General features: G+C 53.4%; 1 protein-coding gene across 5 annotated transcripts in view; it reads right to left on the bottom strand.

Annotated features, from left to right (window-relative positions):
- The window catches only part of ZNF516 (zinc finger protein 516), a 103,209-nt gene that overhangs the window by 69,057 nt on the left and 21,814 nt on the right, over positions 1-12,338 (bottom strand). The gene's annotated exons all lie outside the window — the stretch shown is intronic.

Here is a 12,338-nt window from a genome sequence, read left to right as displayed (position 1 = left end):
ATGAGAGACAGTTTTATTTTTCTTTCCTAAGCCGAGAGCACCTTACCCAGACACAGCTTTTGGTTACAAAAGCAAATGTAAACTACAACGAGATGTGTTCTTGAATTTTAAGCTCCTAGCCCCCCGACTTCTGACAACCCCAGGTCCCCAGAGAGGACCCATATTGAACTTGAAATCTTGAACCCGTCAGCCCTGCCTGAGGTGTTTGGGAATAGAGTGTGTGCTTTAATGAGCACAGCACCCAGATCCAGTGACGACCTCTAGGTCGTCCGTTGGTTCCAGCTAGGGCCAGTCTAACAGGGAGAGTGGCACAGTGGTGAGCATGCCCTGTGCGACACATCCATTCTGTCACCGCTGTCCCCTTCCTCGCTCCCTTCTCGTTCCCTACCTCCATGCACACAACACACAACCCCCAACTCCGGGTCCCTTTCTCGGGTCTGCTGGGTACCGGTGCTGTGAGCAGCTGTGCCGGGCACTGCGGGCAGCAGACCACAGGTCCCAAGGGTCCCCCCTGCAAAACCAGCTGGCTGATGTCCTGGGAGGCCTGCCCTTGAGTCCTCTAGGACTGTGACCACCACAGCCTGGGACAATCACGTCCAAGAGCACGACTCTGGTAGAGTTCACCAAAGCCAACGCTGGAAGTGCCTCTCTGGTGAGAGGGACATTTTCTCGTCAGTTGGCTGTGCAGCACCCACGACACAGCTCAGTGCAGGCCTGTCCCACAAAGACACTGCGTCACCACCTGCCGGCAACATGCTGCATGGGTCCTCCCTCCTGAGAACAGATGCTGCAGGGGAGAAAACCACCCAACGTGGGCAGCATGCCCGCCGAGTTCACCAGGTCCTGGGAAACAAAACATGGCAGCTCCGAAGTACGTTTCCCACCAGCTCACCCAGCGAGCTGCTATTACAGTCGTGACAGACATGACTGAAGACAGGAGCCAGGGCGGCTCATCATTTGGGGCACAGCTACGGTCCCTCACTCAAGATGAAGGCAGGTCCACTGGTCTGAGACGCCATGAAGCCCACTGCGCCCTTAGAGACAGGCCCTGTCACGCCACAGGAGGCCAGCGGGACTGGGCTCTCCCTCTAGCCTGGCTCACTGAACTCCGTCCCTAAACGGCTCAAGCAGGGCCCTGTCCACCTATCTGAGCCCTGGGGTCCTGGGCAGCCCGACATCTTCAGGGGAATAAGCCCATTGGGGGCTTTGCTTAACTGATCCCCCCCAACTACACCGTTTTATCCATGAACAATAAAGAGCAAGCTGGTCACCCACAAAGTGTAAAGTGCCTCATGCTGAGTCTCATGACCTGGCCCGTTGTTCCTGAAGCACAAAGCCACCCCAGGAAGTCCTCCGGGCCCACCACAGCCACCAGAACCCACGGCCCTGGGACACTCGGCCAAACTGTGACCCTCAGAACCAAGGACAGGGCTTCAGATGCACTGCAGGGTCTCTGCACATCTGCTAGGATCAATGGGCAGATTCACTAATTCATGGGAGGGAGGGGAAAGGCGGTGCTAAGTCACGCCGATCCCTGCCCGCTGACCGCTGACCGCTGACGGCAACAGGAAAGCCACAGCTGGGGTGGATGCCTCTGCGGGGCTTCAGACTTGTCCCTCCTCCGGGCCAGCCTGAAGGGCGCGCAGGTAGGGTCAGAATGTTTCTGCCTGAGATACCACACAGAAAACAAAATGCCATCCATGTTGAGATCTGACATGTAAATGCACGTGACACCACGTGTCTCATGTGTCTGCAGCAAAGAAAACAGATCAGCATCAGGTCTTTGCCCATGGCCAAGTGCTGAGTCCCAAGCAGACGGACAACAGTCAAGTGACCAGAGATGTGGGGGAGGGGGCCCTGCCACCAGTCCCCAAAAATGCAGCCACATTCAGGTCACGAGAGCCTCTCAGCTCACAACCATCAACGTACGACTAGGAAGGAGTCCCACTAACAACGAGGACTAAATGATGCTCAGAACACGCTGCTCTGAGCTTCCATGCAGCTCACGCTGGCCATGAGTACGACCTTCCAAGGCAGTGGGGGCAAACCTTGCCCAAATGTTGAATGACACTGAACTTCTATTCAGATGCTACCAGACCCAGACAGGCTGCAACCTCCCAGTAAAAGGGCTGCACCCCAAATGCAAAATAATATCATGGCCACAGTGTGATCAGAGCATCACCATCAGTCAAGTGGGAGATGGGGGGGGAGGAACCATGACCCTCTGAGGGCCCAAATCCATACCCATGAAACGAGAGGCAAGGTTTAGGGTAGCTGGCACATCAGCCACTGGCCTCACACAAAAACTGGGGGATATACCTGGTGGCCCGTTTCTCTTTCTTTGTTCAGTAAACGCAGTAGCTCAGGAAACACGGGTGATGGTTATTAACTCAGAATGAGAGTTTCCGGATTTGCATAACCAGTGTCTACTGGGTCTGAACTCATCCCAAGAAAGAAATCACAAAAAAGAAGTGACAGGAAGGGACCTCCGTCTCAAACCACTGAACCCATGTGATGTTCCCGTTCCCTTCTTCACCGGGGATGACTTATTCCTTTGTTTTTCTGAAGGGAACAGAGGAGCAGGAGTGGATTTTACAACCTCCTGAACTTGACTTGGCAGGGATGGCATCCAGAGAACCACAGAGCGGGGCAGAGGCCCCGTTTCTAAGGGGACACCGGTCACCACCACGAACAGGACAGCATCCTCCTTCAGGGAACATGGTTGGCTTTCCCACCTCCATGGCCACTGAAAACAGGGCCATCTGTGTGGCATATGGGCCACATGGACGAAGCTACCTACAGTCTCCTCACCATCAAGAGTATCAAACTTTCCAGACACCTGGGCCACACCTTGTCTGAGCAGCCCTGGATCACCCCGTCTAATGTGGCAAGTCACCGGCAGCCTCACCTGGGCATCCACACCTGCAGACAGGTATCTGCCTTATCCTTGAAGGCAGTTCTGTTCCCGGCTCTTCAGACACTTGAGTCCAGTAATTGTCTCCTGTCCCAGAGGTCAGACACATGCTTTCCCTCTTGACCCTATTTCGCATCAAACCATCCTTCATGTTAACATCACAAGCAGTATCCCTTTGGGCTTCCGCATTTGCTTTGAACACAGTTCTGTCACAGAGGGCTTTCCAGGCATCCCCGGCAAGCCAGCCCAGCCACCCTACATGACCACGATGACCTGCCAGGCCAGGTGCCACATGGGGTCCCCACAGGACAGCAAGTCCACCTTCCCGTTTCTCCAAGTCAGACACTCCCCTTCCTACGAACTCAAACCAAAGCCCTGCACAGATGTCATCACCCCACAGCCCGCAGAGACCGATGAAGGAGGCAGCCTCCACACCTCTCCTTATAAGGAGCTGCAAGCCCAAGGCATGTAGCTTCCAGAGTGTCTGCCGAGGTGGACACAGTCACCCGAGTCCACAGGCACCCCAGCACATCCAGTGTGCAGAATGAAAAGCAACCCCGCTCCTAAAGGACCCACCCAGCCAACACCAAAAGCTTTCCCTCTGCCCACACAGACAGACCCCACACACAGGACAGAGGGGACCCCCAGAGGTCTAGGACCCATGAACCCTCAAACCCAGGGCAGCACCACCACAGGCAAGGGGCAGGGAGCTGTCTGCCTCTCGGAAGCACACTGCCCAAAATCACCACCCTGGGGTAGGGGTGGGTGGGCAATGGGGGGGGGGGGAATGGTCGTTCTACTCATACGGCAACAAATACCCTTCCACCATCGTCCTCCCAGATAATAAACACCAAAGTGCTGTCTCCTCCACCCCAGGACCACGCTCAGATCCGCCGACACAGCCATCTCACAGGGAAGGTCCCGGACAGCTTTGCTCTGATTCGCTCTGTGATCCTGTGAGTTCACGACGAGGGGGGAACAGACCGGAGGCTTCACACCAAGCGTTCTCGTCCGGTTGTTTTCTGTGGCGGGCAGATGCCATGCAACTCCCCCTTCAGCCATACAGGCGAAGCAGCCCACAGCAGGGCCGAGGGGAAAGCTGTTGCCAGCCTCGCGCCCGGCTGTGTCCAGCGGGAAGGCGTTCTCGCTGAACCACACCCGGTTCTCTGGGCAGTGTGTACAGGAGTCACGAGACCCTCCAGGGGTGCCACCCCCCTCTCCAAAGCTGCCCTTCTCAGGATGAGAACCAACTTCACCAGCCCCTCAGAGTCTGAAATGGGCACTGTTCATATCAATCCTAATTTTTTTTATTGAGAAATTAAACTTAATGGGGTGAGCCTGATCAATAAGAGTGCATAGGTTTCAGGTGAACGACTTTGTAGCATCTGAACAGTTGATCGCGTTGTGTGCCCGTCACCCAAAGTCAGATCATTTTCCGTCACTGCATATTTGTCCCTCTTTACTCCACCCCTTTCCCCTGGTAACCACTTCACTTGTATCTGTGTGCATTTATGTTTCACCTGTGTGGGGTACACGCCTGCCCCTCCAGGAGGAAGGCAAGAAGAGGGAGGGGGTCTAGGTACAAACAATCGGAGGGCAGAGGGACTTCTGGGACTGGAACTCCAATCCTGGGGACAAGGTGCTGGGAAGCTGCCCTGGCAGGCAGCGTGTCCCCAGGGCACGGAGGGCAGTGGGGGAGAGTCTGGGAGAGGGGTGGGGAACAAGTGGACAAAGAACTGTGCCCTGGCCAGTTGGCTCAGTGGTGGAGTGTCGGCCCAGCGTGTGGAAGCCCCGGGTTCAATTCCTGGCCAGGGCACAGAGAAGCGCCCATCTGCTTCTCGACCCCCTCCCCCTCTCTTTCCTCTCTGTCTCTCTCTTCCCCTCCTGCAGTCAAGGCTCCATTGGAGCAAAGATGGCCCGGGAGCTGAGGATGGCTCTATGGCCTCTGCCTCAGGCGCTAGAGTGGCTCTGGTTGCAACAGAGCGACGCCCCAGACGGGCAGAGCATTGCCTCTTAGTGGGCGTGCCGGGTGGATCCCGGTCGGACATATGTGGGAGTCTGTCTCGCTGACACCCTGCTTCTAACTTCAGAAAAGTACACGTGCGGAGGACCCGGGTTCGATTCCCGGCCAGGGCACACAGGAGAAGCGCCCATTTGCTTCTCCACCCCTCCGCCGCGCTTTCCTCACTGTCTCTCTCTTCCCCTCCCGCAGCCAAGGCTCCATTGGAGCAAAGATGGCCCGGGCGCTGGGGATGGCTCTGTGGCCTCTGCCCCAGGCGCTAGAGTGGCTCTGGTCGCAACATGGCGACGCCCAGGATGGGCAGAGCATCGCCCCCTGGTGGGCAGATCATCACCCCTGGTGGGCGTGCCAGGTGTATCCCGGTCGGGCGCATGCGGGAGTCTGTCTGACTGTCTCTCCCCGTTTCCAGCTTCAGAAAAATGAAAAAGAAAAAAAAAAAAAAAAAAAAGAAAAGTACAAAAAAAACCCCAAACAAACAAAAAAGTAGGTGGACGAAACGAAGGCCCCCACTGCCTAGATGAGAGCTCCTGGGACTAGCAAGGACACTGGAAACCAGCAGAGCCCTGTACCAGGAACAGACTCGAGGGGGCCGGGGAGCTGACCCTGGGAGCCCCACCACATGCAGGGAGACGGGGAGACACCAGGTTCAGGGACGGGAGGAACTGAAAACACAGGCTAAGCTCAGAACGAGCCTCTGGATGCCAGGAAGCGGTCACCCAGGGCAACTAGCGGTCACCCAGGGCAACTGTGGGCCTCAAGCCCTCTTATCCGCTAGAACCTTGGGGCGGATAAGGCCACTGCACGGTCAGGTGGCTGAGCAAACACTGCACTGCAGACCTCCCCACCCAATCAGACTCTCAGCGGCAGAGGCAACCCTGTCGTCCTCCAAGGGCTACAGGTGACCCTGCCACTCAGGAAAGAGCCGCTGGCTAGGAACCTAAAGCCAGGGTCCGAGTGCCCGTTCCGCAACATCTGAGACCTTGAGGATGACACAGCTCATCACACCAGTTTAGGGTCTGAGCCTGAAGCACCGTCCACAGCCGGCACGGGCGGCCTCGTCCCAGTGAGAGCTGGTAATGTCCCACGCTCACAGCCATGTTCAGACGCCAGGCCACACAGTTCCTGCGCCTTCTGTGCCCAGACGCAGCTGTCCCCCCCGGGTAACCACCACAGTCACACAGCCTCCTGGGGCAGCAACGCCTCGAGCACACAGCCGTCACTGGAAGGCCGTGGCCGGTGCCTCTCTGTGACATGTCTATCCCGCCAAGTCCTCGGCCTGCCCGAGGGTGGCGGCAGCACAGCCCACAACGCTGCATGGAGACGGGAACTCCTGCAGGGACTCTGAACGCCAGCCTACACCCACCTGCACACAGATCCTGCAGTGCCCATAGACACCAGCTGCCCCCCCTGACAGGGCAGGTCCCGGGGGGGGGGGGGGCAGTGACCATGGGAAACAAGACACGTGAGAGAGGGACAGGGAACTCACTTCCCATTTACACAGAAACATGCTTCTTTGTCTGAAATCAGAGATGCCGAAATGAAGACCAGCAATGTCCCCCTACATGGGTGATGTGGGTAGACCCGACCCAGGTCCACTTACTAAGAAAAACCATCATCACACACGCCGTTTCCACAGTAAAACCTCTCACTCTGGGGGCGTGCACACAAAGGTGGACTGACACACCCATGAATCCTGCGGGTTCGTCCTCAGGGACAAGGAGAGTCCCGGGTGCCCAGTTGGTCCTTACCCTTCACATACCTGAACATCTCTGCACCCAGGGCGGACCCTGACCTACATGGTGCAACACTGACGAAATGACCCACTGGGAGGGGACTTTCAAGTCTGGACGTGCCGTCATGACGCCCACTTCCCAGACTGGTTTTAAAAGGCATGGAAGGTCCGTTCTTGAGAAGTTTTTCTTTTTTAAATGTAGTGATAGTGTTTCCTCATGTGTATAGCCCTGTAATTCTGAACATAAATAACTGAGGTTGTCAAATGAGGGTGTGTTAACTACCTCCCTCCACCCCCCTCCCCCCCTACCTCCCCCCCCACCCCACCCCCCACTGGAAGACAGCTCTCTTGTCCCAGCAAAATGTAAAATTAGCAACCATGGTGCAGGGCTGGTTTGGGCTGAGGTCTCCAGCCCAAAATTATACCCAAACTTATTATTATTAATGACCTCCTGTCCTGTATGTATGTATATAGTGTGTCCGTAAAGTCATGGTGCACTTTTTTGACCAGTCACAGGAAAGCAACAAAAGACGATAGAAATGTGAAATCTGCACCAAATAAAAGGAAAACTCTCCCAGTTTCATACCTATTCAGTGCAGTTCGATGTGGGTTCATGCACAGATTTTTTAGGGCTCCTTAGGTAGCTATCCCGTATAGCCTCTACAGACTCGTCACTGACTGATGGTCTACCAGAACGGGGTTTCTCCACCAAACTGCCAGTTTCCTTCAAATTTATCCTACCGAGTAATGTTATTCCTATGTGGTGGTGCTTCGTTATAAACGTGCCGATATTCACGTTGCACTTTGGTCACGAATTCTAATTAGGCGAGCCACAGAATACACTGAACTTTCCTCTGTACCGTCCACATCTCGACTGGCATGGCCATGGGCTGCTCCACTGTATACATGGTGTTATGTCATCATCTGTGCATGCGCACATGCTGCCACATCATCCTACAGAAACCGGGAGGGTTTTCCTTTTATTTGGTGCAGATTTCACATTTCTATCGTCTTTTGTTGCTTTCCTGTGACCGGTCAAAAGTGCACCATGACTTTACGGACAGAGAGTGTGTGTGTGTGTGTGTGTGTGTGTGTGTGTGTGTGTGTGTAAAAATGAAAAAAAAAATGAGTGTAAAGCTACACTCATTATATCTTTATATTTAATGGAATCTTTAAAAATAAGTTGCAGTGAAGGTCTGTGAATGTGTGTGTGACACAGAGTGGAGAGTTACAAGGAAGTCCTTGTGATGTGAGGTGACCTATTTTCCCTTTGACATTACGGACACTGTGTGTGTGTGTGTGTGTGTGTGTGTGTGTGTGTGTGTGTGTGTAAAAATGAAAAAAAAATGAGTGTAAAGCTACACTCATTATATCTTTATATTTAATGGAATCTTTAAAAATAAGTTGCAGTGAAGGTCTGTGAATGTGTGTGTGACACAGAGTGGAGAGTTACAAGGAAGTCCTTGTGATGTGGGGTGACCTATTTTCCCTTTGACATAGAAATAACCAAAAACCTAGTAGTAGCTCCCAGGACTGTCTTGAGGTTTTCTGTCTTTCAGTGTAAGAAGAAATTATTAAGTCAAATTACCAGATTGGGCCAAGGGAGGAGAGCCCCATTTTATTTATTTTTTTTTTTTCTGAAGCTGGAAACAGGGAGAGACAGTCTGACAGACTCCCGCATGCACCCGACCGGGATCCACCCGGCACGCCCACCAGGGGCGAGGCTCTGCCCATCCTGGGGGTCGCCATGTTGCTTGCGACCAGAGCCACTCTAGCGCCTGAGGCAGAGGCCACAGAGCCATCTCCAGCGCCCGGGGCCATTTTTGCTCCAATGGAGCCTTGGCTGCGGGAGGGGAAGAGAGAGACAGAGAGGAAAGCGCGGCGGAGGGGTGGAGAAGCAAATGGGCGCTTCTCCTGTGTGCACTGGCCAGGAATCGAACCCGGGTCCTCCGCACGCTAGGCCGACGCTCTACCGCTGAGCCAACCGGCCAGGGCGAGAGCCCCATTTTAGAGAAAAGGGATTATGCCCACCCTCGTCTCCAGGCCAGAAACGTTAATATTTTTAAAGAATAAAATTTCAGGCCGGGCTTGAACAGAAACATCACGGGCTACTTTTATCTCATGCTATTCGAACTCCAAGACCGTGAAAGGTTAAGTCACACTGTACTCACAATGTCAGATCATCACCTCATGTTTCTCTTAATGGATATTCATCACTGACGAAAAAACAAATGTAGTCATTGACCTGTATGCCGAAAAATCGTTAGAACGGCAAGTTTCATGTCGTGTATATTTTAACCACGATAAAAAATTCAAAATAAAATTATATGCATTTCAAATGCTTAACATCATTCCAAATGCTTTAATATTATAGTCCCTTAAAAATCCAAAAGATGGCCTGGCCTGTGGTGGCACAGTGGATAAAGCATCGATCTGGAACGCTGAAGTTGCTGGTTCAAAACCCTGGGCTTACCTGGTCAAGGCACATATGGGAGTTGATGCTTCCTGCTCCTCCCCCCTTCTCTCTCTCTCTTTCTCTCTTTCTCTCTTCTCTAAAATGAATAAATATTTTTTTTAAATCCAAAAGATAATCTTTGTCAGATTTATCAGGTAAAAAATCAATTATGAAGAGTACATGAAACATGCTACTTCTTGAGACAGATTGACCCCAACTGAGGGCTGGATGTCCACATCTCCAAGGCCCCAGCGAAAATCCGTAACCTGTTTAAAAGACTTTTTTTTCCTCTAAACGAGGCAGCCAATTTTCTCACGCCTAATTCGGAGCGGCCTGTTAAGGGATGCTGCTGTTCCGCCTCAAGTTCTGAGTGCTGAGTTCTCTGGGCCAAAACACTGACAGGAAAGTGTCTCCCAAATACACACACACACACACACACACACACACACACACCTATGCACGTGCACACATGTGCACACACACACGCACACACACCTATGCACGTGCACACACACGCACGCACATGCACACACACACACACAGCCGACCCACAATTTCTCCCTTCGCTCTGGAACAAGTCTAAAGTTTTTATGGGAACGATTCTAATCCACGGACGACAAGGAAGAGCTCTGGAAAGGGGGCGCTTCTCCCCAGCCCAAGACTGCTGTGCGGGGGGGCTCCTCCCTTGGCACGAAGGCTCCACAAAGCAAAAGTTCAAGTTACTTTAGACGCAGTGCTGCACAGGACACTGCGGTGTGGGCTCCAAGGAGCCTTTTCATTGAAAGCCAGCCTTAGCACACCCCACGTCCTCCCGGAGGGGACGCCCCCCACACCCGGCTCTGTGCTCTCGGGTTCATGCCGAGACTTCTGATCCAGCTCATCTGTGATCCGTCACAGACATTGTACGACCACCCCCAACCCAAAGCACAAATGTTCTGACTTAACTCACACGCGGGTTGTTGCCTCATCTGAGATGACCTACAAACCCCTCCCTCCCGCTGCCAGGCTGACCCTGCCTGCCCTGGAAAATGTTCCCACCACGTTCATGAAAACTGATTTTTAAAATGCTTTCCATATTTGTCTCTCCTCCTCAGCCATCTTCTTTCCTTCAAGAGTCTTTTCGGAAGCTGACTGGTTAAAAGACACCTTTCCTACGGTTTATGCTACTCCTCACATCCGAGATACTGATTGACATGACTCCGAACCAGTCCGCTGGCCAGAAGAAATAGGAAACAGAGATAAAGATATTGTTCCTGTTCCAGACGTTGAAAGAACAATTCTATCGTATGAGGATGTATGGTCAGTCCACAGGTTATGACATTCAGCAAGCCCTCAATCTGCTACTTCAGTCGAAGGGGACGAGGCTGAGCTGCATTCCCACACCCCCACCACTCCCACATCGGGCACCGTCTAGCCTCAGCCTGTTCCCTAACTAGAGGAGGGGCCTCAGCCCTGCTAGCTGAATTCCGTGCCCGAATTCTCCCAGGGGAGACCCGTGTGCCATCCTGCGCAGGCGGGAGAGATCAGCCCCCTCCCACAGCCACCAGCCACGGGGCCACACCAAGTGCTTCTGGGACTGGGGAGACCCAGGCCACCACAGCTGGAACAGCCCACTATGCAGCAGTGGTCAGGCATCTCTGTGGAACAAATCGAGGGCCTCCCTGGACTGTGTAATGTCATGTGACAGCAGAGTCCCACATCTAGCAGACACTCCGAGATCCTGGCCCAGCTCTGGGGACAGACCAGCCCAATGACACTGTCGTCTCTCTCTGTAAGCAAAGCCCAGTCTCAGTGTCACCTCTGCCCGGCGGCCCCACGCTCACTACATCCACACGATGCTGGCCCTCAGCCCTCGGCCTGCGTCCCATGACTTGCAGCCCCTCCCAGGGACCTGGTGCCATCTCAGATCCCTGGGTCACTCACCGTGTCCAGGACAACACCTCCCAATGCGGCCCTTCTTTCATCTCATGGCCACTTGTCCAGTGGCAAGCACCATCCTCCACCTGGGCCAGCTGCCCTGACCAGCATCTTCTCAGTCGCCTGCTTGGAGCCCCCACTGCTGACCCTGAGAGGTCCCCAGGACACAGCTCTCAGTCCCACCAGAGTCCTTACCACCATCCACAGTCCTGACACTCTGACCCTGATGACGCTGTAGACATCAGCCTTCACCGCCCCTCACCTGCCTGCAACCCCGCACACATGCACATGAGCACAGGTACACACACATGTGCACATGTGAGCACACATGCACAATCATCTGCTCTTGGGCTGGGACACTTCCCACTCAGAGGCTCAGCCAGCACCTTCCCCTCAGGGAGCTGACTGTCCACAGGACTAGCGTCCTCACGGGCACATCCTCCCTGGTCTGCATGGAAAGGTCACGCGGTCACACAGAAGAGGACACATTCACTGGGGGACACACAAGCAGAAAAGTAGAAATGCTGAGAGTCTGGCCGTGGTCACTAAACTCAGGATGCCAAGTAAGTAGAAACTGCGTTGAACCCAAATACCTGTGGATCCACACGTGGATAAACACGTGGTGATCACAGTTATTAAAACCAAAGGCACAGAATGTAAAAAAGCAAATGAACGACAGTTGACTAACACAACATCCCAAAGAGGAGGCACAGGGATGCAGCGAGGCAGCAGACGGGATGAAGACAGAGAAAGGAGGTAGCAGGAGAAACAGGCGTTTCTTCATCCTTCCCCAAGAGGAAGCCGCGCTCCGCGTCCCGAGGCTGATACGTGGAGAGACACTGCTGAAGTAAAAGTTATAAATGTAACCACGCGTCGAGCTGAGAACATTAGGTTTTCTGTACCTGTCTTCTGATTTCAAGAATTAAAGGTGAGGAAACTAGTCAGGGGCCAATCAGCAGAAAATAAAGGGGGTAGGGGAGAGAAAGCGTAAAACAAGATAAAAGTTTATTTAAAAAAATTTAGGGAAGAAGATAAAGTAAGTCGGTTTTAGCATTAAAATACACGGACTAAGTGTCTATGAAAAGAGGCTCTGCAGGAAGTCGAAAGCCTACATCCAACGGTGCACTCGCTACACAAGACACCGAGAACAAAGGCGCTCAGAACATCTGGACAGGCGGACAAAATATACTAGAAAGACGCAAATAAAAACAACAGCGAAAGTAAAAACACTATTAAAAGTCTGAGTCACTGGCCCTGGCTGGTTGGCTCAGTGGTAGAGCATTGGCCTGGTGTGCAGGAG

Source organism: Saccopteryx leptura, chromosome 11 (assembly GCF_036850995.1).
Source record: "Saccopteryx leptura isolate mSacLep1 chromosome 11, mSacLep1_pri_phased_curated, whole genome shotgun sequence".
Lineage (NCBI taxonomy): Eukaryota > Metazoa > Chordata > Mammalia > Chiroptera > Emballonuridae > Saccopteryx > Saccopteryx leptura.
Note: the sequence above shows the minus strand (reverse complement) of the source record. Positions and strands in the feature narration are given on the sequence as shown.